The sequence below is a fragment of the Callorhinus ursinus genome, unplaced genomic scaffold, assembly GCF_003265705.2.
Source record: "Callorhinus ursinus isolate GAN/ISIS: 27379988/994484 unplaced genomic scaffold, GSC_fseal_2.0 scaffold13, whole genome shotgun sequence".
Lineage (NCBI taxonomy): Eukaryota > Metazoa > Chordata > Mammalia > Carnivora > Otariidae > Callorhinus > Callorhinus ursinus.
In genome coordinates, this window is record NW_027397075.1 from 5,751,066 (window position 1) to 5,776,610 (window position 25,545).

The 25,545-nt window shown below is 49.2% G+C and overlaps 1 protein-coding gene and 1 long non-coding RNA gene across 4 annotated transcripts in view; one reads left to right on the forward strand and one right to left on the reverse strand.

Moving 5' to 3' along the window:
- SNX29 (sorting nexin 29) overlaps positions 1-25,545 on the reverse strand; it is a 510,437-nt gene that overhangs the window by 17,821 nt on the left and 467,071 nt on the right. The window lies entirely within an intron of this gene.
- On the forward strand, positions 261-10,497 carry LOC141373975 (uncharacterized). The gene is made up of 3 exons (XR_012380448.1): positions 261-289; positions 442-523; positions 10,272-10,497. It is a non-coding gene; the product is annotated as an uncharacterized lncRNA (long non-coding RNA).

Consider the following 25,545-nt stretch of genomic DNA (forward strand, 5'->3'; position numbering starts at 1 on the left):
GCTGCCGCTGCACAATGAATAGATTTCACGCTCCCTAAGACCTGCGGACAAGGCCATGCTCCCTCCACCAGGGAGACTCCCCATGTGGCCACATTTGTTCCTCAGGGCTTCGTGTTGCTCCTTGCAAGTTGCCCCAGTGGAGAAACTGTCCCTCATCTACCCTGGTCCCTCGCTTCTAAATTCCCTTCGTGGTACGTATCTCCCATTGCAGGAATTCCGTCTGTGTGATGTTTTGGTCTCCCGTCCACAAGACTGCACACTCCTTGAGCCTGGTGCACAGCGGTGCCTGGTAAGTGGCTGAGGAATGAGCGGCTGCTCAACTGGTCATTCTGGAGCAAGATCCCTGGGGCACCACGGCGTGTGACCTGATGGCCAGAGGCGTATCACTTCTACGGTTGAACTGCAACAACTAACCTTCATGTCATGCTTGCTGTATACCAGGCACTGTCCTCACTGTCCTGCATGTATGCGGTAAACCACACCGAAGCCAGGGAGGGCGGGCCCGCTCATACCCCCTTTCCAGGTGAGGACGCGGAGGCACGGGGAGGTTAACGGACCCAGGGTTAAGAGCACAGTGGTGGCAGGCTCCTAGTTGTCTGAATCCCAGGTCTTCTCCCTCCCTTCCGATGTACTGTACTCTCCCCATCTTGGAGTTCTTCCCCTCTCCATAAAATTCCGTAAGAACATTTCCACCCTAGGGACGCCTGGGTGGCTCAGTCGGTGAAGCGTCTGCCTTCAGCTCAGGTCATGATCCCAGGGTCCTGGGATCCAGCCCCGCGTTGGGCTCCCTGCTCAGTGGGGGGCCTGCTTCTCCCTCTCCCACTCCCCCTGCTTGTGCTCTCTTTGTCAAATGAAATCTTAAAAAAAAAAAAAAAATCCCCACCCTAGCTTGCAAGGCTGGAGCTACAGAAAAAGGTGAAATTGGTGGGTGGACACAGAGCAGGGCCCTGTCTATTGCCTGTGGTGCTTTCACACTGTAAGGGTAGAGCTGAGTCCTTGCAGAGCTGAGTGGCCCGAGTGCAAAGCCAAGAACACTCCACTCTCCAGCCCGTAACTCCCAGCTTTCTCTAGAGCAACAGAGCTGGGCAGGAGCTTAGGCAGAGCACCATGGGCTGCTATTCTCTGCAGCGGGGAAGCTGGGGGTGGTCTCTGTGCTGGGTCCTCCGAGTCTCCCTGCGGCCAGGTAGAAGGATCCCAGGGGCTCGGGAAGGGCAAACGGCTTCTCCCGCAGGGCCCAGCTGGGATGAGGACCTGCTCATGTGACTCCAAGGTCTGTGTGCTACCCCACGGTAGACCCAGAATGCGGGGGTCCTTGGCTCTGGGTGAGGGGTGGCCCTGGGCTTACTCAGCTCTGTAAAGCAAGGGCCAGGCAGGTGGTGGGCCCTCCTGTCACACGGGAGTGGAGACCAAGGCTCAGGGACAACAGCTGGGCCCACAGAGCACTGTAGGTGGCAGAGTTGTTCAGACTCAGGTCTGAGTCCAACATCTGATTGTTTTAAAATTTTAACCCCAATGTAGGTAACATATGCTGTTCTGTTAAGTTTCAGGAGTACAGTATAGTGATTCAACACTTCTATCCATCAGCTGGTGCTCATCACAAGTGCACTTCTTCACCCCCATCACCTGTTTCAGCTATTCCCTGCCACCCCCCCCACCCAGCCTCTGGTGACCCTCGGTGTATTCTTCGTGATTAAGCTGTTTTTTGGTTTGCTCTTTCCCCTCCTTCATTCTGTTTCTTAAATTCCACATGTAGGTGAAATCATATGGTACTTCTTTGACTCATTTTGCTTAACATTATACTCTGTAGATCCATAGATGTTGTTGCAAATGGCAAGATTTCACTCTTATGGCTGAGTGATAATCTGTGTGAGAGTGTGTGTGTGTGCGTGTGTCTACACACCACCTCTTCTTTATCCGTTCCTCTACGGATGGACACTTGGGCTGCTTCCATAATCTGGCTATTGTAAATGATGCTGCTATAAATATAGGGGTGCATGTATCCCTTTGAATTAGTGTTTTTGTATTTTTTGGGTAAATAGCCAGTAGTGCAACTACTGGATTATATGGTAATTCTGTAATTACCATACTTCGGTAATTTTTTGAGGTGCCTCTATATTGGTGTCCAGGGTGGCTGTACCAGTTTGCATTCACAAGTTAATAAGGAAGCAGCAGAAAGAGAAATTAAGAAAAGCCCATTTACAATGGCAGCAAGAAGAATAAATTACCCACACAGTGCATGAGGGTTCCTAGTTCTCTGCATCCTCACCAACATTGGTTTCTTGTGTTGTTGGTTTTAGCCATTCTGACCCGTGTAAGATGATATCTCATTGTGGTTTTGATTTGCATTTCCCTGATGATGAGTGATGTTGAGCATCTTTCATCTGTTGGCCATCTGTATGTCTTCTTGGAGAAATGTCTGTTCATGTCTTCTGCCCATTTTTAAATTGGATTAGGTGTGTTTTTGGTGTTGACTTTACTAAATTCTCTCTCTTTTTGGATACTGACCCTTTATCAGATATATCATTTGCAAATATTCTCTCCCACTCAGTAGGTGGTCCTTCTAGTTTTGCTGACTGTTTGCTTTGCTGTGCGGGAGCTTTTTATTTGGATATAGTTCCAATAGGGTATTTTTGCTTCCCTTGCCTCAGGAGACATATCTAGAAATAAGTTGCTATGGCCGATGTCAAAGCCGTTACTGCCTGTGTTCTCTCCTAGGATTTTTTATGGTTTCAGGTCTCACATTTAGATCTTTAATCCTTTTTGAATTTATTTTTGTGTATGGTGTGAAGAAGTGTCGTTTTATACTCCTGCATGTAGCTGTCCAATTTTCCTAACACCATCTGTTGAAGGGATCGTCTTTCTTCCCACTGCGTGTTTTCTCCTTTGCCAGAGATTACTTGACCATATAATTGTGGGTTTATTTGTGCGTTTTCTATTCATTGATCTGTGTGTATTTTTTTTTATGCCAGCACCATACTGTTTTGATTACCACAGCTTTGTAATATAACTGGAAGGCTGGAATTGGGATACTTCCAGTTTTTTCTTTTTCAAAATTGTTTTGGCTACTTGAGGTCTTTTGTGGCTCCATCCAAATTTTAGGATTGTTCTACTTTTGTGAAAATGTCATTGGTATTTTGATAGGCATTGCATTAAATCTGTAGATTGCTGTGGGTTTTACCAATATTTGTTCTTCCAATCCATAAGCCTGGAATGTCTTTCCATTTCTTTGTGTCATCTTCAATTTCTTTCATCAGGGTTCCATAGTTTTCAAAGTAAGGTCTATGACATCATCAGTTAGGTGTATTCCTAGGTAATTTATTCTTCTTGGTGCCATTGTAAATGGGATTGTTTTCTTAATTTCTCTTTCTGCTGCTTCATTATTAACTTATAGGAATGCAACAGATTTCTGCATATTTTGTATCCTGCAACCTCACTGAATTCATGTATCAGTTCTAGCCATTTTTTTGGTGGAGTCTTTCAGGTTTTCTATATATAGTATCATGTCATCTGAAAATAGTATTAAGTTTTATTTCTTCCCTACCAATTTGGATGCCTTTTCTTTCTTTTTGCTGTCTGAATGCTGTGGCTAGGACACACAGTACTGTGAATAAAAGTGGTGGGTGGACATCCTTGTCTTGTTCCTGACCTTAGGAGGAAAGCTCTCAGTTTTGTCCCATTGAGTATGATGTTAGCTGTGCATTTTTCATACATGGCCTTCATTTTGTTGCAGTATGTTCCCTCTAGACCTCCTATGTTGAGAGTCTTTATCATGAATGGATGTTGTACGTTGTCACATGCTTTCTCTACATATACTGAGATGATCATATGGTCTTTATCCTTTTTCTTAATGATGTGATGTATCATGTTGATTGATTTGTAAATATTGAACCACCTTTGCATTCTAGGAATAAATCCCACTTGATTGTGGTAAGTGATTTAACATATTGTTGGATTTGGTTTGCTAATATTTTGTGGAGGATTTTTGCATCTCTGATTATCAGAGATATTGGCCTATAGCTCTCTTTTTTGGTATGGTATCGTGGTATCTTTAGGTATTAATTTTCCCTTAGAAGTCTGGTAGACTTCACCTGTGAAGCTATCTGGTCCTGGACTTTTGTTTGTTGGGAGTTTTTGATTACTGATTCACTTTCTTTTTTTTAAGACTTTTTTATTTGACAGAGAGACAGTGAGAGAGGGAACACAAGCAGGGGGAGTGGGAGAGGGAGAAGCAGGCTTCCTGCTGAGCAGGGAGCCCAATGTGGGACTCGATCCCAGGACCCTGGGACCATGACCTGAGCCAGAGGCAGACGCTTAACAACTGAGCCACCCAGGCACCCACTGATTCACTTTCATTGCTGGTCATTAGCCTGTTCCAATTTTCTATTTATTCCTGCTTCAGTTTTGGTAGGTGATGTATTTCTAGGAATTTATCCATTTCGTCTAGGTCATCCAATTCTTTGGCATATAATTTTTCTTTCTTTTTTTTTTTTTTTTTAGAAAGAGAGCATGAGCAGGGGATGGAGAAGAGAGAGAAAGAAGACTCCATGCTAAGCACAGAGCCTGGCAAGGGGCTTGATCTCATGACCCTGAGATCATGACCTGAGCCAAAATTAAGACTTGGATACTTAACCAACTGAGCCACCCAGTTGCCCCTGGCATATAGTTTTTCTTACATTGATTGTATTTCTGTGGTGTTGGTTGTTATTTCTCCTCTTTCATTTGTGATTTTGAGTCCTTTTTAATGAATCTGGCTACAGGTTTATCAATTTTGTTGATCTTTTCAAAGAACCATCTCTTCTGGTTTCATTGATCTGGTTTTGGGTTTTCTTTTTCTAGCTCCTTTAGGTATAAGGTTAGGTTGAGATTCTCCCTGCTTCTTGAGGTAGGCCTGTATTGCTATAAACGTCCCTCTTAGAATTGCTTTTGCTATGTCCCAAAGATTTTGGACTGTAATGTTTCCACTTTCATTTCTTTCCATGTAATTTTTGATTTCTTCTTTGATTTCTTGGTTGACCCATTGTTTAGTTGCATGTTATTTAACCTCCCCGTATTTGTGGTCTTTCCAGATTTTTTCTTGGGTCGATTTCTAGTTTCCTAGCATTGTGGTCAGAAAGATGGATGGTATGACTTCAGTCTTTTTGAGTTGGTTGATACTTGTTTTATGGCCTAATGTGTGATCTATTTTGGAGAGTGTTCCATGTGCACTTGAAAAAAATGTGTATTCTTCTGTTTTAGGATGGAATATTTTGAATATATCTGTTAAAGCCATCTGGTCCAGTGTGTCATTGAAAGCCACTGTTTCCTTGTTGATATTCTGCTTAGATGATCTGGCTGTGGATGTAAGTGGAGTGCTGAAGACCCTAATGTTATTGTATTACTATCAGTTGCTTTATGTTTGTTACTGTTTTATGTATTTGGGTGGTCCCATGTTGGGTGCATAAATATTTATAATTGTTATAGCTTCTTGTTGGATTGCCCCTTTTATTATATAGTGTTCTTTGTCTCTTGGGTATAGTCTTTGTTTTAAAGTCTATTCTGTCCAATATAAGTATTGCTACCCCAGCTTCCTTTTGACATCCATCTGCATGATAGAGGTTTCTCCACATCCCCTCACTTTCAATCTGCAGGTGTCTATAGTCTGGTATGAGTCTCTTGTGGGCAGCATATAGATGGTCTTATTTTTTTCTTTGTATCCATTCTGTCACCCTATGTCTTTTGATTGGAACCCTAATTTACATTTACATTCAAAGTAATTATTGATATTGATATTTATTGCCATTTTGTTGTTTTGTGGTTTTCTTACAGTTTTTATCTGCTCCATCTCTTACTCTCTCTCATGGTTTGCTGGCTTTCTTTAGTGATATACCTGGATTCCTTTCTCTTTATTCTTTGCCTGTTACTGGTTTTTTATTTGTGGTTACCATGAAGTTTATCTACACATCTCCTGAATATATTAAGTTGATGGTTGCTTAAGTTTGAATCCATTCTTTATTCCTCACCCCACCATGTTTTAGGTATATTGTGTCATATTTTATATCCTTTTATTTTGTGAGTCCCCGAATGGATTTTTACAGATATATTTACTTTTACTATTTTTGTGTTTCCTACTGTTCATAGTTACTGTTCCTTTCCACTCAGAGTCCCCTTTAACATTTTCTGTAGGATTGGTTTACTGGTTATGAATTCCTTTAGCTTTTGTTTGTCTGAGACACTCTAGTTCTCCTTTTATTTTGGAATGGTAGTCTTGCTGGATAGAGTATTCTTGGTCGCATATTTCTTTTCCTTTTAGCACTTTGAATATATTGTGCCACTTTCTTCTGGCCTGCAAAGATTCTGCTGAAAAATTTGCTGATAGCCTTATGGGGTTCCCCTTGCAGTAACTGTATGTTCTCTTGTTGCTTTTAAAATTCTCTTAAGAGGGGCACCTGGGTGGCTCAGTCGTTAAAGCATCTGCCTTCAGCTCAGGTCATGATCCCAGGGTCCTGGGATCGAGCCCCACATCGGGCTTCCTGCTCTGCGGGAAGCCTGTTTCTCCCTCTCCCACTCCCCCTGCTTGTGTTCCTTCTCTCGCTGTGTCTCTCTCTGTCGAATAAATAAATAAAATCTTTAAATAAAATCCAATTCTCTAAAGAAAATCAATTATCACTCCTTTCCCCCAGTTTAATTAATGTAGGTCTTGGGATGGACCTCCTTGGGTTGACTTTGTTGGTGGGTCTCTGAGCCTCCTATATCTGGACATCTGTTTCCTTCTCCAGATTTAGAAAGTTTTCAGCTATTAATTTTTTCAAATTTTCTGCCCCCTCCCCCTCTTTTCTTCTTCTTGGATCACTTTAATATGAATGTTACTACATTTGATGAAGCCACAGAATCCCCTAAGTCTATTCTCATTTTGCATAATTTTTTTTTTTTTCCTCTCACCCGCTCAGCTTACTTTCCCTTACTCTGTCCTCCAGGTCACTAATTCATTTCTCTGCTTCCTCAAGCCTGCTGTTTATTCCATCCAGCGTATTTTTTAAAGTGGTTTTTTTTTTTTTTATTCATTCGAGACACAGAGATAGAGAGCATGAGCAGGTGGAGAAGCAGAGGGAGGGGGAGAAGCAGGCTCCCCACTGAGCAGGGAGCCTGACGCGAGGCTTGGTCCCAGGACCCCAGGATCATGACCCGAGCCAAAAGCAGATGCTTAACCACGTGAGCCACCCAGGCGTCCCTCTATCCAGTGTATTTTTTAATTTCATTGTATTGTGTTGTGACTGCTTTTTTACCTCCTTGTTAAGGGTCTCGTTGCTGTCCTCCACTGTTTTTGCAAGTCTAGCGAGGACTTTTATGATCATTAAATTCTCTATAGACCTGTTATACTTGTATCCATTTTGCCTAGGTCTCTTGCTGTGATTTTGTCCTGTTCTTTCATTTAGGACATGTTCTTCTGTATCATTTTGTCTACTTCTGTGTGTCAGGAAAGAGAGCTACTGCTCCTGCTCTTGAAAGGAATGGCCTTGGGAAGAGGTCCTATAGTGCCTTGTGGTGTAGCATCCCCTGTCCCCAGAGCCTGGCGCTCCAGGGGCTGTCCCCTAGTGTGGTGCGTGTACCCTGCTGCTTCTTCCTTCAGTCACCTGCAGAGGCTCTCTTTGCCTGCTGTGGGCAGCGCTGGGTCCCTGGGTGGGGCATGCAATTTTAACCAAGGGTGCCTCTGGCTTCCGCAGGGTCTGCCACCACGGCTGCCAGGACGAGGCCCCGCTAAAACGTGTGGGTGGGGCGATGTGGTGTTGGCAAGGTTTCCACTGGTCTTCTGGGGGAGGGGACCCGTAGCATGGGGACTGAGGCAAGTGTGACTGGAAAGGGCACGGTCCCTGCAGTGCTGGGGGCAGGGCTTGGTGTAAGCAAGTTCCGTAGTACATGTTGGCACCGCCCTGGTTCCCGCAGGTGACCCTGAGTTAATCCTGGGGCGTCGGGGAGGGAGATGCACCTGCCAGCTCCTTTATTCCTGGAGGAGTCTCCCTGGGACATGCTTTGAGTTGAGTAAATAACCCTCAGGCATTTTTCAAACCGCTGCTTTTATGCTGTATCTCCATGGGCTGCCTGTCCTGCTGGCTCTTTAGGGGTGGGGACTCGGGACTATCTTGCAGAGCTGAGCTGAGCCTGCTAGTTTTAAGATTCCAGGCTTTAAGTAAGTTTTAAGAACTCAGGAAATTTGGTCCCTCCCACTTTAAAAGCCAAGTGTTAACTGGAATTTGTCTGGCTCCTGCAGGCTCCCCAGTGCGGCAGTCCGTTTCTTGTCCTCCTCTGCAGCCGCCGCTCCCTCCTGACCATGGATGGCCGCAGTCTGTTTCACTCCCCACCACGTCTCTGCCCTTCCTGCCCTCTTTCATGCATCCTCTTCTCTGCCTGTACTTGTGAAATTTGTTCTGACAGTCTTCAGGTCGTTTTCTGCATTACTTATGCTGATGTGTGAAGTAGTTCTATCCATGGGACAAGGTGAGCGTAGGGTCCCCTTATTCTGCCATCTTCCCAGCCTCTCCTCCAATCCTTTTTAAAAGCTGGGGTTCTCAACCCTGGGTATACTTTAGAACCACCACCAGTGGGACTTAAAAAGAAGCAGCCCTATTGCACTGGGCAGGGCTTGACCTCCGTACTACTCAGACTCCTGCCAGGTGATCCAGTGTGCAAGCCAGGGCTGAGGGCCAAAAAATTTAAAGTACCCTATCACTTGGGGGCAGTTCTGCAGACTGGAAGACCAGTTAAAAGGAGAAGTGTTCCATTTATCTTTGAGCTCAGAGGCAGGTATTTGGGTGGACTGGCAAACTGGTTGGACACTGGACTGTATCAGACCTTCTCGAGAAACAATTTAATTTTTTTAGAGAGGGGGCGTGGAGAGAGAGAATCTAAGCAGGCTCCACACCCAGTCTCATAACCAGGAGATCATGACCTGAGCTGAAATCAAGAGGCAGGCACTTAACAGACCAAGTCACCCAGGTGCTCCTAGAGAAACAGTTTTAAACCCTCCTTGGAAGAGGGCAGGTCTGAGCACAGTGTGTGAAGAAGATTTTTCTAGTGTTTTCCTGGCAGATATGTGCCCTGGTTTCACCATTCCAGACTAGATCAGACCTCATCCAAGAAAAAGACGACCATCAGAGTATTTAAAAGTGCTGCTCCCCTCGCCAGGATAGCACCTTACTTAGAAGCACGGCTCACCCACCTCAAGATGAAGAAAGGCTTCATTTTCCACGGTGCCCCAGGCCTCTCTACCTCTAGGGTTCAAGTGAAAATTTACTTCCATTTCAAGATCACGGGCAATTCTGAGTTTCTCTTGCAGCTTTCCCCCAAGTCATTCTTAGAAGATAACATTCAAATAAGAAAGGTCCCATGTACAAAAAGGAGTTCCATCTTCTTGAGAAAGTTAAATAAGGCAAAAGGAATTACCTTCTCTGTCTTCCTTTTTTCTCCACTCTTAAGCCTCAATATGCTCGTTGAACTAAATCATTTTCTTCAAAGTGGTGCAAAGTAAAAAAGCGTGCAGAGAAAAATGCACGAAGCGAGTCTCCCCATCCCCACTCTCCTCCAGGCAACCATGGTGATTCTTCAATGTGTCTTTCTAGATCTCCATTGCATGGAGAACATTTCCATAAACACAGGTGTGCGTATGTGCCCAATCCATACTGTGTGCTATTTCTAAAAGTGGAAATTTATGCACTGTGCCGCACCTTGCTTTTTCCTCTTAGAGCTGTATCATGGAGAGTTTTCCATACCACAACAGGCAGGTCAGCTCCAATATTTTAGTGTAGGGACCGGACTTCTGAAGGGGCCAAGAATACGCATGCAACTCAGCCCTCATAACATGAAGACACCACATCAACGTGAATAAATACGTGTAGCTGTGTTCCAACAGAATTTACAAAAACAGGCAGTGGGTGGGATCTGGCCTGTGGACCACAGTTTGCTGACTGCTGTTCTAGCCTAAACTCTGGCGATTCATCAGTTCTGTCAATGGCTGCGTGACACCAAGACAGCACTGCCTGCTGGCCTGAAGCACAAGGGCCAGGAATGGGCTTTCTCCTTCACGAGTACTTGCCTGCACACACAAATCCTCCATCTGTTTCTCACCCAACATGGCTCAAGCTAAACGCTGGAACAGATTTTGCCTGGTGACTCTCCTGGCCCCCGGAGCAGCATCCAGGACACCAACATGGCGGGCCCTGGGACCACTTCAAGGGGAATCAAGGAGCATTGTTTCCTTATTTTTAAATTATTAACATAGACTGCATTATTTGTTTCAGGAGTACAGGTCTGTGATTCCATCAGTCTTACACAAGACACAGCGCTCCTCACAACAAATGCCCTCCCCAATGTCCATCACCCAGCCACGCCATCCCCTGGCCCCCTCCCCTCCAGCAACCCTCACTTTGCTTCCTGAGATTAAGAGTCTTTTATGGTTTGTTTCCCTCTCTGGTTTCGTCTTGTTTCATTTTTTCCTCTCTTCCCCTATGATCCTCCGCCTTATTAAATTCCGCGTATCAGTGAGATCATATGATAATTGTCTTTCTCTGACTTACTTTGTTTTCAGTTTAGAGATGTGGGTGGAGGTCGAGAGCGCTGTAGCTGCAGAAAGCAGGGGGCAGTAGAGGCACAGGCCCTGGGGCTGGGGTCCTGGAGCCAAGAGCAAAGCCCTGCTCCAGCCCCTTCCCGGCTGTGTGGGGCCCAGAAGACACCAATGCAAAGTAGTGGGAAGGGGCCTGGCACACAGACATTCAAATATGGCCAATATGATGAAAATTGTTAAAAACAAGGTCAAAATTCTACCCCAGGATTTTCCATCTACTATGTCCCCAAGAACCCATCATTTAACATAAAGCGAAATGCTATGATTAATACTAAGCTCCAAGTGTGGCCAGAAGTTTCAAGACTTCCCGTGATCCGTCCATGCTCACGCCTCTGGGCCCACCTCTCCTTACCCTATCCTCTCTCAGCTCCATTTTGGACGGCCTGCCCAGGCACCCTTACATGGCCCACTTCTCTCTCCTTCAGAGAAATCTGCCCTGCTCCCTTGCCTACAGTTAGAATCACCTGTTCAATCTTCCGCCTCACCCCCAACCCCCAAACCACCAGAAGAGCAGGGCTGTCCGTGTCCTGCCTGCTGAGCCCAAGCACCTGCTTGCCAATCAGTGCTGCCATCCTCAGGGTACACACTGAGCGCCATGGCTGGAGACTTGAGGAACCGAGAAGAGCCGGACAGACCCAAGCCCACTCTGGGCAGAGACAATACAGGTTTGTCCTCTGACCCAGGGTCCCCAGGGCTTGAGCTGAGGGCAAGGCTCATCGCAGTGCCGTGGAGTCCAGGAACGCCACCTCCACCCCAGTAGTGCCCCGTGGTGCTGGGACCCCATGTGCCCCGGGCCAAGCCCATGGTCCTGGCACAGTCATGGGGCTTGGGGCAGGGGGTGCTTCCATTCAAGCCACCTTTGAGAACTTAGAGCAGGCACCAGACAGAGGTAACTCCCAGAGGGCTCCTCCTGACAGCACACAGATCAGAGAGGAGACAAGCTGTGCCCAGCTGTCCCTACGCACCCCGAGGAGCCACACAGTGACAGCATGGGCAAAGAGAAGTGCCTCACCTACACAGAGATGCAGCATGATGAGGAACCAGGCCCAAGGCCATGGGGGAAGACTACAACGGACAGGACTGTCCTGGAAATGAGGCCACTACTGGAGACAAATCTGAGGCCACCCTGCCCTCCCATCCTAGCCTTCAGGCACTTCAGCACACTCATGGAAGAGAAGCAAATTTCTAGCTGAGTCCCTCCGGTGTGGCTGGCACCATGCCTGGCCCTTAGATCTTGCTTCACTGAGAGACGGAGGGGCCTGGGCCAGGTCCCTCAGCCTACTGTGCCTTCCTCTGAGAGCAGGCTGAGAGAGATGAGGACACGGAGGGTCAGAGAGGCCCCACGATGAGGAGTGGCAGAGCTGAAACTGACGGCCAGGTCCAGCTGGGTGCAGCCCCTGCACGCCCCACCCAGGCTTCCCTGTTCAGACAGTTCTTCTGGACGTACCCAGTCCATGAGGCCAGCCGAACACAGCTCAAGGCAGAGTAGCCACCACCCTGGGGTCAAATCCCGGCCCCGACACCTGCTGAGGGACCCCCCACCAGAGTCACTTCTGCAACCTGAGTGTCCGGTTCCTCATTTCTGAGACGGGGATTAAAAAGCCTACCTCGGTCCGTAAAAGCAGGCTGAGCAGCCGGCCCCCTGGGCGGCCACGGCAGGTGCGCACTAGCCGCGCTTCCCCAGGCCCAGCTTCCGCGCGTTCTGCGCTGGAGCCCGCGCCACAGCAGACTTGCTAGGTCCGGGGTGAGAGGAGCGGATTTCTCTGCGCCAGGATGTCCCTGCCCACCCCGCTTCCTCCCTGCAGATCAGGCAGAACATGGTGCAGCCACAATGCTACCAGTAGCCCGGATGCAACAGGACAGGCCTGGCCACCTCTGGGGGCGCCCTGTGGAGGGGTGGGCCTACGCTCTGCAGTCGGGGGTCTGGTTTGCAATCTCGGCAGCTCACTTCCTCGGCGGCTCCACAACCCGCTCACCTGTCCAACAGCAAGGACAGTAGCTATGTTCCAGGGTCGAGGACCAGAGCCGAGAAGGCCTGTAACGTGGTTCCCATGGTTTCACAGATCGGGGAGAGTGGGGGTCCCTTGTGAATTGATAGCCATGGGGACCGTGATCGCTGCTGTAATTATTTTGTGAGCACCACAGATCCGTTCCATCTTCAGCGCCAGCCCTGCTCCAGTGGGAGTGGCGGCCCCGAGCCTGGGCTTGCAGAGCAGGCTGCGGTCCCCTCTGGGCTGACCAGACAGGCTGTGCTGCTGCGGCCGCAGCAGAGAAGGGGCAGCCGGGCTGGGCACACGGGCCACACAGTGGGCCCCAGATGCAGGAGCACTCTGCGCGCTCGGTCCACGCCGCGGAGGGAAAGTCGCCTCCCCCACGGAGCCCACCAGACCAGTGCATCAGCCCGTATGTGGCCATCTCCTCTCACCTACCACAAGCCCTGTACCTGCTTCAGGTGGGGCCGGGAGGAGGGTCCTGGAGCTCCTAAGCCCAGCACACCCATTTTAGACGTGAGGAACTGAGGCTCAGGGTGGGGACCCGGGGCTCAGTCTCCACCCAGCAAGATGTCTCCCTCCTGCTGCCTGGACTCAGCCAAGCCCAGGGCTCCTCCCCTGACATCAGACGGCCTCTGGGAGCACAACACCCATGGCAGACCATGCCAGGGGCCTGGTAGAGGGAGGGACGTTTCACGGCTGAGAGGCGGAAAAGGCATCATGTGGCCCAATGAGAGCCCAGTCCTGGTGACAACACCTCGTCTTACAGATACGGCTGCCACCCTTCTAGAACCAAGGGTACCATTCTGACAAGGAGGACGGGCAGACCCCAGGCTGAGGCAGACCAAGCTCCTTGCAGGGGTGACCGAAGACGAAGCACACAGCTGTGGGGAAGAAGCTCTGCTCAGCCCTCATGCCACCCTTCAGAGACTTCGGGAAGCATCTGCTGGAGGCCGCTGGCTACTCTAGAGGGTGAGGGATGGCCCCTGAATGGGTCCTGGGCAACAACAGCTATGGGGCATGGTCACCGAGGACCAAGCAAGTGGGGAAGGTTCCCAGAGTCCCCCTGAGAAGGGGGTCAGCATCCTGTTCCAGAAGAGACTCTCAGAGGATGAGCAAGGGCCCCAGGGCCCCCCACCACTGGAAAGGGCCGCCTGACCCCCAAACGTAGTCCTGTCCGCACAGCGCTGCCTCCTGGACAAAGATCAGAGGCTGTTCACCATCCAAAGCGCCTAGATCTCAGTTTGATGGCTCTCCTGCCTGGTGCACATCCTCCTGGGGTTTCCATGCTGGGATTCGTCTTGGAACTCCTGGCTCTTTTTCCTCCGTTCTCCCTGCTGTTCCCTCTCGGGGACCAACTTCCACAAGGTAGGCAGCCCGGCCCTTGTCCCCCTCTCCGTCCTCATGCCCCTGCACCTGGCCCAGGCTCCTAGCATTAAGTGCCACGAACACGCGGGGACTCCTACCTAGTCTGTTCCCAGCCCAGACCTCCATCCTGAAGGCCGGACTCTTTGGCTCAGTGCCCCTCCCGCTTTTTGCCTGGATGTCTGACCCGCAGCTCCGAGGCAACATGTCCCAGGCCACCTCCTGCTTCCCCCACCGCCCGTGGCCAGGCCCACTTTATAAATGGCAACAGTCTCCTTCCTGTTCCTCACACCCACAACCACAGCACCATCCCGACCCCTCTCTTTTCATGCCCACCTCGACCCTGTGGCACATCCTGTCCACTCCCACTTCCAGAGTACATCCAGAGTCAGACTGCTATTCACTATCACTGCCCAACCCAGACTGACCCAGCCACCATATCCTCACGCCTGCGTGACCACATCATCCTCCACCTGACCTCTCTGCTTCCTTCCCAATCCCCTATCTTCAGTCACAACAGAGCTCTTCCCTCTGATGGCTCCCATGTCACTCCAAGTGGCAGCCACAGTCTTCCCTTGGCTACACTGCCCTCTGGGATAGGGCCATTCTCCTTGCCTCCCCGACTCCCCCTCCTCTGCTCTTCCCTGCCCTTCCCTCTGCTTCTGCTACATTGGCTTCCTGCTCTTTCTCAAGCGGGCTGAGCAAGCTCTGCCTCAGGACCTTTGCACTTGCTGCTTCCTCTAGCTGACACATCCCTCTGGCCTCCGCACAGTGTACCAAACTATCCTGGTGGCCTTCCCCAGCCATAAACACCACACCACCACCTGGCCCCTTCCCCTACACACCTCCATAGGGTGTCATTTGCTATTTTATTTTTCTCCATAGCAACCACCATCTGACCTACACACATTTACTTGCTCATTTAATGTCTACTCGACCAGAATGTCCAGAGGGCAGGGATTTTATTCATTGCTGAATAAATGCAATCAGAATCTGAAATGGTGCCTAGCACATAGTAGGTGCACACTAAGTATCTGTTGAGGGGTGGGTGGACAGACTGAGGAATGTTCCTCCATCCCTGCCCCAATCCTCTCTGGCCCTGCCCCAGATGACACAGCTGTGCCTGTCCCTGGGACTAACGCATCCTGGGGAGAACTGCCTGAGCCTGGTCTCACCTTTTTGTGTTTAGACTCGTTTTAATCTCTTTATTTTTATGTATTTTGAAAGCAATCCTAATCATTTATATTTAAAACTTCCTTTAAAAAATGTACATGCATAGAAGGTGGGTGCTTAAATGTCTCTAATTTTCTCATCATGTTTTCTTAGTTTTCCAGTCAAAACAACAGCTTTAATTGCAGTGGTTCTATATGGATTAAGAAATAAAGGTTCTCCCCTCTTTGTTCCAATTGTTTATAACGATCAATCTGTATTTATAGTCTACTCGTGTTAACGCTGCTTTGGTTGAACAAAGACTGGAAAGGGGAAACGCGTTTCTGCTCCAGAGTGTTGAACACCTACTATGTGCCTTGTGGTTTCGTGTTCCCTGTGTCATTCCCCACCTCCACGTTGTGGCCTGGGTGATCAGCTCCTTTCTCTGGATGAAGAAATAGGAGGTGGAGAGCGGTGAACATATTGTCCGAGGTCCCTGAGCTAAGAGACAAGACTGGGAACCTGAGCCCGGGGCTGTCCTGCTTTCCACTGTGCACACGGAGACAGATTAGCTGGATGTCAAAACAAACTATACTCCCCACCAAAGCTTAGGTCCTGCACTTAGTTGCCAAATTCCCCCAAATACCTGGGATGCTCAGGCTCCCCTGAGACTCATCCCTTCCTCGCCCCCTAAGGTGGTCACATACCTCCAACCTCTGCCTCCAGGCAGCCCGAGTCTGGAGAGCCAGACCCAAGGGCCCCTGTCTCCTGCTGAGGCTGGAGGAGCAGAAGTGTGGATTCGAGAAGCTGGATGGGGCAGCCAGGTGGAGTGGGAGAGGACCTGGCCTGGCATCTGCAGGACCTTGCTGGCTCAGCTCATGATGGTCTCTCCTGCCAGTTGCGGCCTGCACAGAGCGGGGGACCCATGTCTGATGAGGAAACCTGCCAAAGAGCCCCATCCGCCGAATGAAGGAGGGAGCTTACCCTTCCCTGGGTGAGGGGCTCATGGCATGCTCTCTGTGATGCTGGCTGTACCAAGGGGCCACCCCCAAAACACCCACTCCCCAGTGGTGTCACAGCACTAGGGAGAGAGACCCCTTCACTGACTGCTCCCCCTGCCCCTCAGCCAGGCCTCCAGGCTGACGGGGAAGCTTCCTGAGGCCAGAGACTGCTGGTTTTGTCTTTCCAGAGCCTAGCATGGTGCCTGGGGCCTGCAAGGGGAGAGGAGATGCAGTTAAGTATTTTGTAAATGAAGGAATGAATCTCAAAGCAGGGGGACTACAAGTCTCATTTTCACCCTTGTGCCCTCGGCATGGCTGTACTAATATACGACAGAAAAGACTTTAAGTCAAAAAAAGTTACAAGAGACAAAGAAGAATGTTATATATTAAGAAAAGTTTCAATACAGCAAAAGAGAGGACAATTATAAACATTTACCCACCACTAACTGCCCATTAAAATACATGATGCAAACGTGGACAGAACTGAAAGGAGAAACAGTTCCAGGATTATAGCTGAAGACTTCAATACCTACTCTTAATAATGCACAGAACCAGCAAATAGAAGGGAATCGAGGACCTAACAAACCCAACAGAGAGACACAGAACACTCTACCCAACCACAGCACACATGTGATTATCAAGTGCCCAAGAGACACCTTCCAGGATAGGCCATCTGTCAGGCCACAAAATGGGTGTCAACAGATTTAAAAAGTATCCTCTCTTGGGTGCCGGGGTGGCTCAGTCGTTAAGCGTCTGCCTTCGGCTCAGGTCATGATCCCAGGGTGCCGGGATCGAGTCCCACATCGGGCTCCCTGCTCCGCAGGAAGCCTGCTTCTCCCTCTCCCACTCCCCCCGCTTGTGTTCCTGCTCTCACTGTCTCTCTCTGTCAAATAAATAAATAAAATCTTAAAAAAAAATAAATAAAAAGTATCTTCTCTGACTGTAACAGCACGAAGTCAGAAATCATTAACAGAAGGGGGCGCCTGAGTGGCTCAGTTCGTTGGGCAACTGCCTTCGGCTCAGGTCATGATCCTGGAGTCCTGGGATCGAGTCCCGCATCGGGCTCCCTCGGCTTCTCCCTCTGACCCTCTTCCCTCTCGTGCTCTCTATCTCTCATTCTCTCTCTCTCAAATAAATAAATCAATTTTTTTTTAAAAAATCATTAACAGAAGGAAAACTGGAAAATTCACCTATTTGTGGAAATTAACACCACTCTTCAACAACCAACAGATGAAAGAAGAAATCACAGGGGAAATTAGAAAATACTTCAAGCTGAATGAAAATGAACACACACCCTACCAGAACCAGTGGGATCCAGTGAAACCAGTGCCAAGGGGAAAATTTCTAGCTGTAAATGCCTGCCTTAAAAACAAAACAAAACACATCTAAAATCAACAACCTGGGCGCCTGGGTGGCTCAGTTGGTTAAGCGACTGCCTTCGGCTCAGGTCATGATCCTGGAGTCCCGGGATCGAGTCCCACATCGGGCTCCCTGCTCAGCGGGGAGTCTGCTTCTCCCTCTGACCCTCCCCCCTCTCGTGCTCTCTCTCATTCTCTCTCTCTCAAATAAATAAATAAAATCTTAAAATAAAATAAAATAAAATAAAATCAACAACCTAACTTTATACTGTAAGGAGCTACAAAAAGAACAAACTGAACCCAAAGTGAGCAGGAGGAAGAACATGCTAGAAAGCAGAGATAAAATAGAGCAGAAAAGCAAGAGAGAAAATGAATGAAACCAGAAGTCGGTTCTTTAAAAGATGAGCAAAGTTGACAAACCTTTAGCTCGATGGACTAAGGAATAAAAGACTCAATTTATTAAAATCAGAAGTGAAAATGGGGACATTATTATAGATTCTACAGAAATAAGAAAGGATCATGAGAATGCTGTGAACAACTGCACACCCTAAGTTGGATGATTTACATGGAACGGGATAATGCTTAGAAACGTAAAACCTACCAAGACTGACTCCAAGAAACAGGAAATCTCAAGAGACCTGTAACTAGTAAGGCGACTGAATCGGTGATCAAAAGTCTCCTGACAAAAGAAGGGCCTGGAGCCGATGGCCTCACTGGTGAATCCTGCCAAATATTTAAAGAAGTCATGACAATCCTTCTCAAACTTTTCCCGAAAATCAAAGAGGAGGGGGGAATACCTCCTAACTGGTTCTATGAGGCCAGCATTGCCCTGGTACCAGGTCAAAGACAATACAAGAAAACTAAAAAGCCATATCCCTGATGAACATGGATGAAAATCCCTCAACAAAATTCTGGCCAACCAAATTCAGGAGCATATTAAAGGGATCATACACGGTGACCAAGTGTGATTTATTCCTGGACTGGAGGGATGGTTCAACATACAAAAGTCACTCAGTGTAATGTATCACATTACCAGAATGAAGTAGCAGGGCGGGGGGGAGTGATCCTCTCAATAGATGCAGAAAAAGGACTTGACAAAATTCAACACTTTTACCATAAAACGACCCTCCTACCCTTGATTTCTGGAGCACAACCCTGGGCCTGGCCATGGGGCAAGCACCTTGCAGCCTCTGTCCTTGCTCAATCCTCCTGGCAACCCCAAGAGGTGAGGAATGACAGTTGTGCCCATTTGATAGAGCAGATAACTGAGACCCAGAGTAAGGCCCCCAGGTTCACACCCCTCTTCAGCAACACAACTAGGACTTGGACCACACCTGCACGCCATGCTGCGGTTAACAATAACCACAGAAGCAGCCACCGAGAGGGCGGAAGTATGTATCACGTTTATGATGGGCCAGGCACTGGTCTCGGGGCAATCCTCACTACCACCCAACAAGGCATTCGCTACTGTTAACTGCATTGGACAGACAAGGAATCTGAGACCAGAAGAGGTGAAGTAACTTGTTCAAGGTCTCATGGGTAGTTAGGGGCAGGGTCCCCAGGCCCTTGGTCGCTGTCTATACTGTCTGCCACAGTGGGAACCAAGCTCCGTCTTTAACTTCCAGTCTGAATTATAAAGCTGTCCTTCCCTGCAGTAACCACAGGGGAGGGCATGGTTTCGAAATGTTCACTGCAGAGGTTGTTGGCAAGCTTTTTCTGTAAAGGGCCAGACGGTCAATATTTTAGGCTGTAAGAATCATACAGGCTCAGGAGCGACTGTACTCTGCAGTTGCAACGTAAAAGTAGATAGATAGAGCACAGAACGGGTGGGCGTGACTGTTCCCCAATTACACTGTATTTAAATAAGGAGCAACCAGGTCTGTCCCCCAGGCTATAATCTGTGGATTCCCTAGTTTAGACAGTAACGGGGCCACTTTTGAACCATCCAATCTCCTTTATTTGGAGGCTACAAGCTGGGTAAGGGCCAGTCTGGGCTCAGAGAACAGAAGGAAACAGTCTGATCTTATCTTTGCTTTCTGTATGTATAGATTCTAGAGTAAAGGGGTTCCTCAGTCTGTTTCAAACTAGCTTCTAGTCCATGAGCCCCGGCAAAGAAGGTCCCAGCGGGAAGAAGCCAGGCAGGGCGGGGTGGGAAGGAGACTGAGCACCTGCTGTGTTATAGTTGGCTGCCTCCCCTATGTCACCCCCTCTTTAGGGGGCTGCAGGTCGTCCATGTTTACAAAGATCCGCACGGCAAGCTAGTTACTCAACGCAACTCCATGAAGCTACTTGAGAGCAGGGCCTACGTCCTTGTCATCCCCCCTTCTTTTTCTACTCATTTTTATTTCTCTGAAGGCTACCAGAGTATCTGCACTCAGTAACTCTTATAGGGAGGTGGGGAGAGTATGCCTGGGCCCTGGAGTCTCAGAGCTGACTACTGAAACCCAGTTATTTTTTTTTTTTTAAAGATTTTATTTATTTGACAGAGAGAGACACAGCGAGAGAGGGAACACAAGCAGGGGGAGTGGGAGAGGGAGAAGCAGGCTTCCCGCTGAGCAGGGAGCCCAATGTGGGGCTCGATCCCAGGACCCTGGGACCATGGCCTGAGCTGAAGGCAGACGCTTAACGACTGAGCCACCCAGGCGCCCCCTTAAACCCAGATCTGATGTTTCCTAGCTGTGTGAGCTTGGGCAAGTTGCTTGGTTTCTCTGAACCTCAGTCTCATCTGTAAATAATACCCACAGAGGACAGTGATGATAGCCAATAGCCATTGACTGATGGGCCAGGGACTGTGCACAAGGTGGCATCAGGATCATTCCCTGAGGAACCATCTGTTGGGACCTTCCTCATTGTCTGGATTTCTGAGCCTGACTGACACCCGTTGCTACAGCTAATCCTTGGGGCTTGTGCAGCTCTGAAATTCTTCATGAGGAATGCAAACAGGTTCATTACCACCCTTCCCTCGGAAGCTGTGGGCATCTGGCCAAGGAGGCCTTGCTGAATTCCCCAGCATGAGGCCCTGGCATGGTGAAGAGCCTGAGCTCTGGAATCTCGGCTCTACCAACTCCTCAGCTGTGTGACCCAGAGCAAGTCAATACACCTCCCTGGGCTTAGTTTTCAGGGCACCATCGAAAGGCTGGTAAGTGAAGATCATTATAGCCATAACTCTTTAAGAGCCATAATGACAAATAAATGGGATCTCTCATGAGCCACTGACCCCAGGGTCTGACACAGAATGAGGAATGGCAATGGATTAATAAAAGCCTGAGGAACGAAAGAATCCGTTAATGGAATATCCTGGGACTGTGCCATAGAACTCCCCACATAAAACGTCCATTGAGGGCCCCATAAGCGTATCAGCCTCTTCAGAACAAGACAAGGTACAGAAATGGAAGTTTACAGCCTCCACAGATGACCACTCTCCCCTGTCTTTCTAGTTACATGAATAAATACTTCTTTTCAGCTTAAGCTCATTTGTAGTGAGTTTCTGAGATTCTGCAAACCAGAGTCCCTCGTGACACATACGATCTTCTGAGACCTTTAGAGACTCAGACCAGTAGCACTCTGCATGCTTTCAGGGGCCCTGACAGCTTACTAGATGCCTTTACCCCATTTTGCCCTTTAGCTACTAACTTATTTTCTACTAAAGGAGCGGGAACAGTAGCGTGCTTACAAACGTGGATTTTAGCCAAAGAAACCTGGGACCAAGACCTGTCTGAGCGCAAAGGCTGTCCTCTGAACGACGTGCCTTCCAGCAGCTGGAGTGTAGGGCTCAGGCCTGCATTCAAACGCCAGCTATGAGACCCGACTGTGCCATCTTTGGCAAGTCCTTCCCTCTGTCTAAGCCCAAAGTTCTCCTCTAGGAAGTGGGAACACAGACACGTCCCACCTCTCTCAGAGGTGCCAATTCAATGAGCTCCATGTGTAAAATGCTAGTGAAAAGGCCTGACACACTTAGAAGGAGCCCCAGGTGACACGGATGAATCTAAAATGGGGGCTTAGGTTAGGGAATGGTCTGGGAGGAGAGAGTATTGCAGGACTGGAGCTAACTGGTGATTAGGTCTATCTCTGCTTTACTAATTAAAGAAAAAAAAAAAAATAAAAGGAAAAGAAAACCGAAGTGGAATTGTAAACATTTTTCAGACAAGCCACGTCTCCTTAAATGGATCAAAAAACATCCTATCAGGGGCGTTCCCTGTTGTGAATCCATGGAAAATAGCTGTGGTTCAGTACAGCAAGTGTTCACAGGGCATTCATTATTTCCAGCACTGTGCTTCACGGAGGGACCAAAAGGGAAGAGGCAGGGTTCCTGCCCCCTGGACATTTACATTTGAAGGAGCGAGAAACACACGTCCACACGTCAAGTCAGCACAAGGCCCTGGCTTCCATTATGGAGGGAAGCGCATGTGGTGACAGGAATCAAGAGAGGGACGCACATTCCCATCTGATGCCAGTGGTAATGGGGTGTCAGGAGCCAAAGGAGACTCAGTGAATCCAGAGACGTAGCCAAGCTCTGCGCTCAGGAGGGGGGGTTAAAAACTGCAAGACTTTGTGGTTATGGCCTGCCCCCCTCCAGTCACATGATCTGGGTCTGAGAACCAAGCACCATCACTCACTAAGTATGGAGCCCCAGCCAAGTTCATTAGCCTCTCCGAGCCTGTTTCTTAATCTAAAATGCGCCTAAACACAGCAATTACTCTCATAGGGAGAGTAATAAGAATTAAGAGCAGACAGAAAGTGCTCAATAAATGCTGACCATCATGACTAGCGATATCCGTTCCTGAGACTTCACTCCCTGACATAATACCTCTATCACATAGCACATCCCTTCTCTGCATGCACCACTCTTCTGTAATACTTTGGGGTGGAAAACACGACAGAAGGGATTCCAGATCTGGGTAAGAAGGCATCAACGCCATCAAATGTGTGGCGAAGGCATGAGGCAGCTACTAAGTGGCTCTGGACAGGAAGTAAGTGGGGGGCTGGGGAAGAAAATCAGAATTTGATGCACCATCAAAACCGCAGTGAGTTTACCACTGTTCCCCTCTAGGACCCTCCGGCCTGGAGTCAAGACAGCCTCACACCCAGAGATGGGCGGGATGGACACAAGGGCAGGGCTCCAGGTGAGCCCTCTGGCTCTGGCCAAAGAGCAGCAAGCGGCATGAACGGTGGGAACAGCGGTTGGGAAGGCGAGCGGGTCTCTCTCTCTCCCCTCTCTGGTCTCTCATGCCTCAGTCTGCAGCCGTCCTCAGCACCCAGGAGTCCAAGAGAGGCTGTGGTACGGGGAAAAACTGCTCCCCGAAGATGTCCATGTGCTAATCCCTGTGACTCCTAGGGGATTAGCACATGGACAAGAAGGACTTTGCAGATAGGATCCATTTCGATATTTGGGATGAGGACATGATCCCAGATTTTCTGGAGAGGCCCATGGTGGTCACAAGCGTCCTTGTAAGAGGGAGGCAGGACGGCAGAGTCACAGAGCAGTCGACAGAAGTGGTGCAAGGAAGGGCCCCAGTGTGGTGGCTCCAGAAGCTGGAAGGGGCGAGGAAACAGATTCTGCCCAGCAGCCCCGGGGAGGAGCCAGCCCTGCACACACCTTGACTTGAGTGTCCGGAGGCTGATCTTGGACTTCTGGCCTCCAGAACTGCAAGAGTGCAGATCTGTGGGTTTGCGGTGGTTAGTTCCAGCGGACACGGGAAGCTCACACGGGGGGAGTCTTCCTCTCGCCTAAGAAGAGCTGTGTGGTCCCAAGACCGTGGGGTAAACGCTCAGTGCTTTCCTCTCTGGGTCCCCTCCCCTCGGCTCTGGACACAGGAGCAGCTGCGGGGAGTCTGTTAACCTTGACCGCAAAGTTAACTGAAAATGAATCACAGACCTAAATGTAAAATATAAAACTTTGAGAAGGAAACCTAAGAGAAGAATCTGCGTGACCCTGGTTTAGGCAAAGAGTTCTTAGGACACCAAATGCAATAATGGAAGAATCCGAGAAGCTGGATTTCATCAAAATTAAAAAGATTTGTTACACACAAGACACTGTTGAGAAATATGAAAAGACAAGCTACAGACTGGAAGGCATTATGTACAAACTACCTATCTGACAAAGGGTTTACACACAGAATATATTAAGAACCATCAAAACTTAACAGGAAAAAAAAAACCCAAAACACCTAATTTTTAAAAATGGGCCCAAGACTTGAGGAGACCTTCCCCAGAGAAAAGATACTGAAGCAAGATCACTAGCCTGTAGGGAAATGCCCGCTGAGACCACGGTTAAGACCTACACGCCCTTTAGAACGGCCAAGGCGAACACTACGACAGGAGCACCTGAAACTCTCAGCCGCGCGGGAGCCTAGGCTGCCGGTTTCTTACACTGACGGAGCCAGCTGACCCCCTCTTCGGTATTCACCCCAAAGAAATGAGAGCTGTAGCCCACATAAAAAGCACACGCACGCTTACATTAGCTCGAAACTGTCAGCAGCTGGGACTAACGCGCGTCTCGTGAGGGGATCCCCTGCGGCACGCCCGCCCGCGTAATGGAATGAATGCCCCTCACGCTACGCCCAGCTTGCACGCATCTCAAAGGAACGGCGAGGAGTGAAAGAAGCCAGTCTCCAGAGGTTACTGTGTGAGTCCACGTGGAGGACATTCTCGAAAAGACACAGCTGTAGTGATGGAGAAGAGAGAGGCGGTCGCCGGGGCTTAGGGCGAGGGAGAGCGTGTGACCGTGAAGGGACAGCACGAGGGAGAGTTTTGAGGTGATGCAACTGTCTGTATCCTCAATATGACGGTGCTGGAAGCTCAAACCTACACATGCATGAAAATTCACAGACCTCGACTCCAAACAAAAAAGAGCTACTTTTACTGTATGCTAATTTTAAAAAGAGGGTTTATGGGGTTTTTTTGTTTTTTGTTTTGTTTTGTTTTGTTTTGCAAAGTCAAAGCAAGCAGGACTCTAGTCAGAACATTAAAGGTCCTAACGTGGCCTGGAGTACAGTGGAGTGAGCCCCCCTGCTGGTTCATGGATGGCCGGGGAGGTCATCCCTGGCCTCCCTCCGCCCTTCGCCCTGTAATCTCACAGGTGCGCCCTTGACCCCCACCCCACTGCCCTGCTCACGCACTTCCACCTCCCACCTAGAACAAATTACTCGTCTGTGCTAGTTGCAAAAATGGCCCCGATCATCCACTGCTCTCTGCCTTGTCCTTAGCCCTGCGACTCTGCGGGGCCTTCCTGCTCTGACCCTGGACGCCAAGGCCGACGGGAGGTTAGGAGGTTAGCAGACAGGACGCAGTCAGGGCTTGGAAAGTGCTACGGGGGCTGGGCTTTCCCTGTTCTTGCTCTGCCACACACAGCCGGGCAACCTCCCTGGCCCCCGCTGCCCTACTATTCCCAGGCAAGGCCATCCTGGACCAGCTGCCAGCCAGCGGATCCCCAGACGCAGAAACTGGCCTCCTAGTCCATGGCCCAAGCCGCCGTGATTACTGAGTGCCGCCAGGGGACCGTGGGGTCTTGCCGCCCAGTGCTGACATGGCAGTCCACACCGGACACCTCACCCCACAGTCTCCATTCCAATTACCCCCACAGATCTCAGCTAACCAGTGCGGGCGGGAGAGCGGTGCGCTGGCCCACTGAGAAGACAGTGACGGCGGATGGACCACACTTTGTGCGACAGGACAACTGGGGAGGGGGGGCAGAGAGCCGCCAACCTCCTGTGGGCTGCAGTCTCACCTCCTCGGTATCAGAGAACGTTTATTACTTGTTATTTCTCTGCTCACCCTAAAATAGGATGGAGGTTACTGTGCCCAAAATAACCTAATCTGCTTCCCTTGCTCCACACTGAATTTTCAGATGCTCCGATGTTTAAAAATAAAAGACAGGAAGTAGGACAGGCAACTGTAATACTATTTAAGCCGCCAGCTGAAATCATTCTGGGACTGGAGTGAGAGTCTGAACAAAGGACTAAGTGAAATGCGACCACAGCTAAAATAAGTCCCCTTGGAGAAGCTCCTACTGGGTGACACTGCATGGCATCCTCTTGCCAAACCCGTGAGGCCCATGCTACTGGCCCCATTTTACAGATGGGGAAACT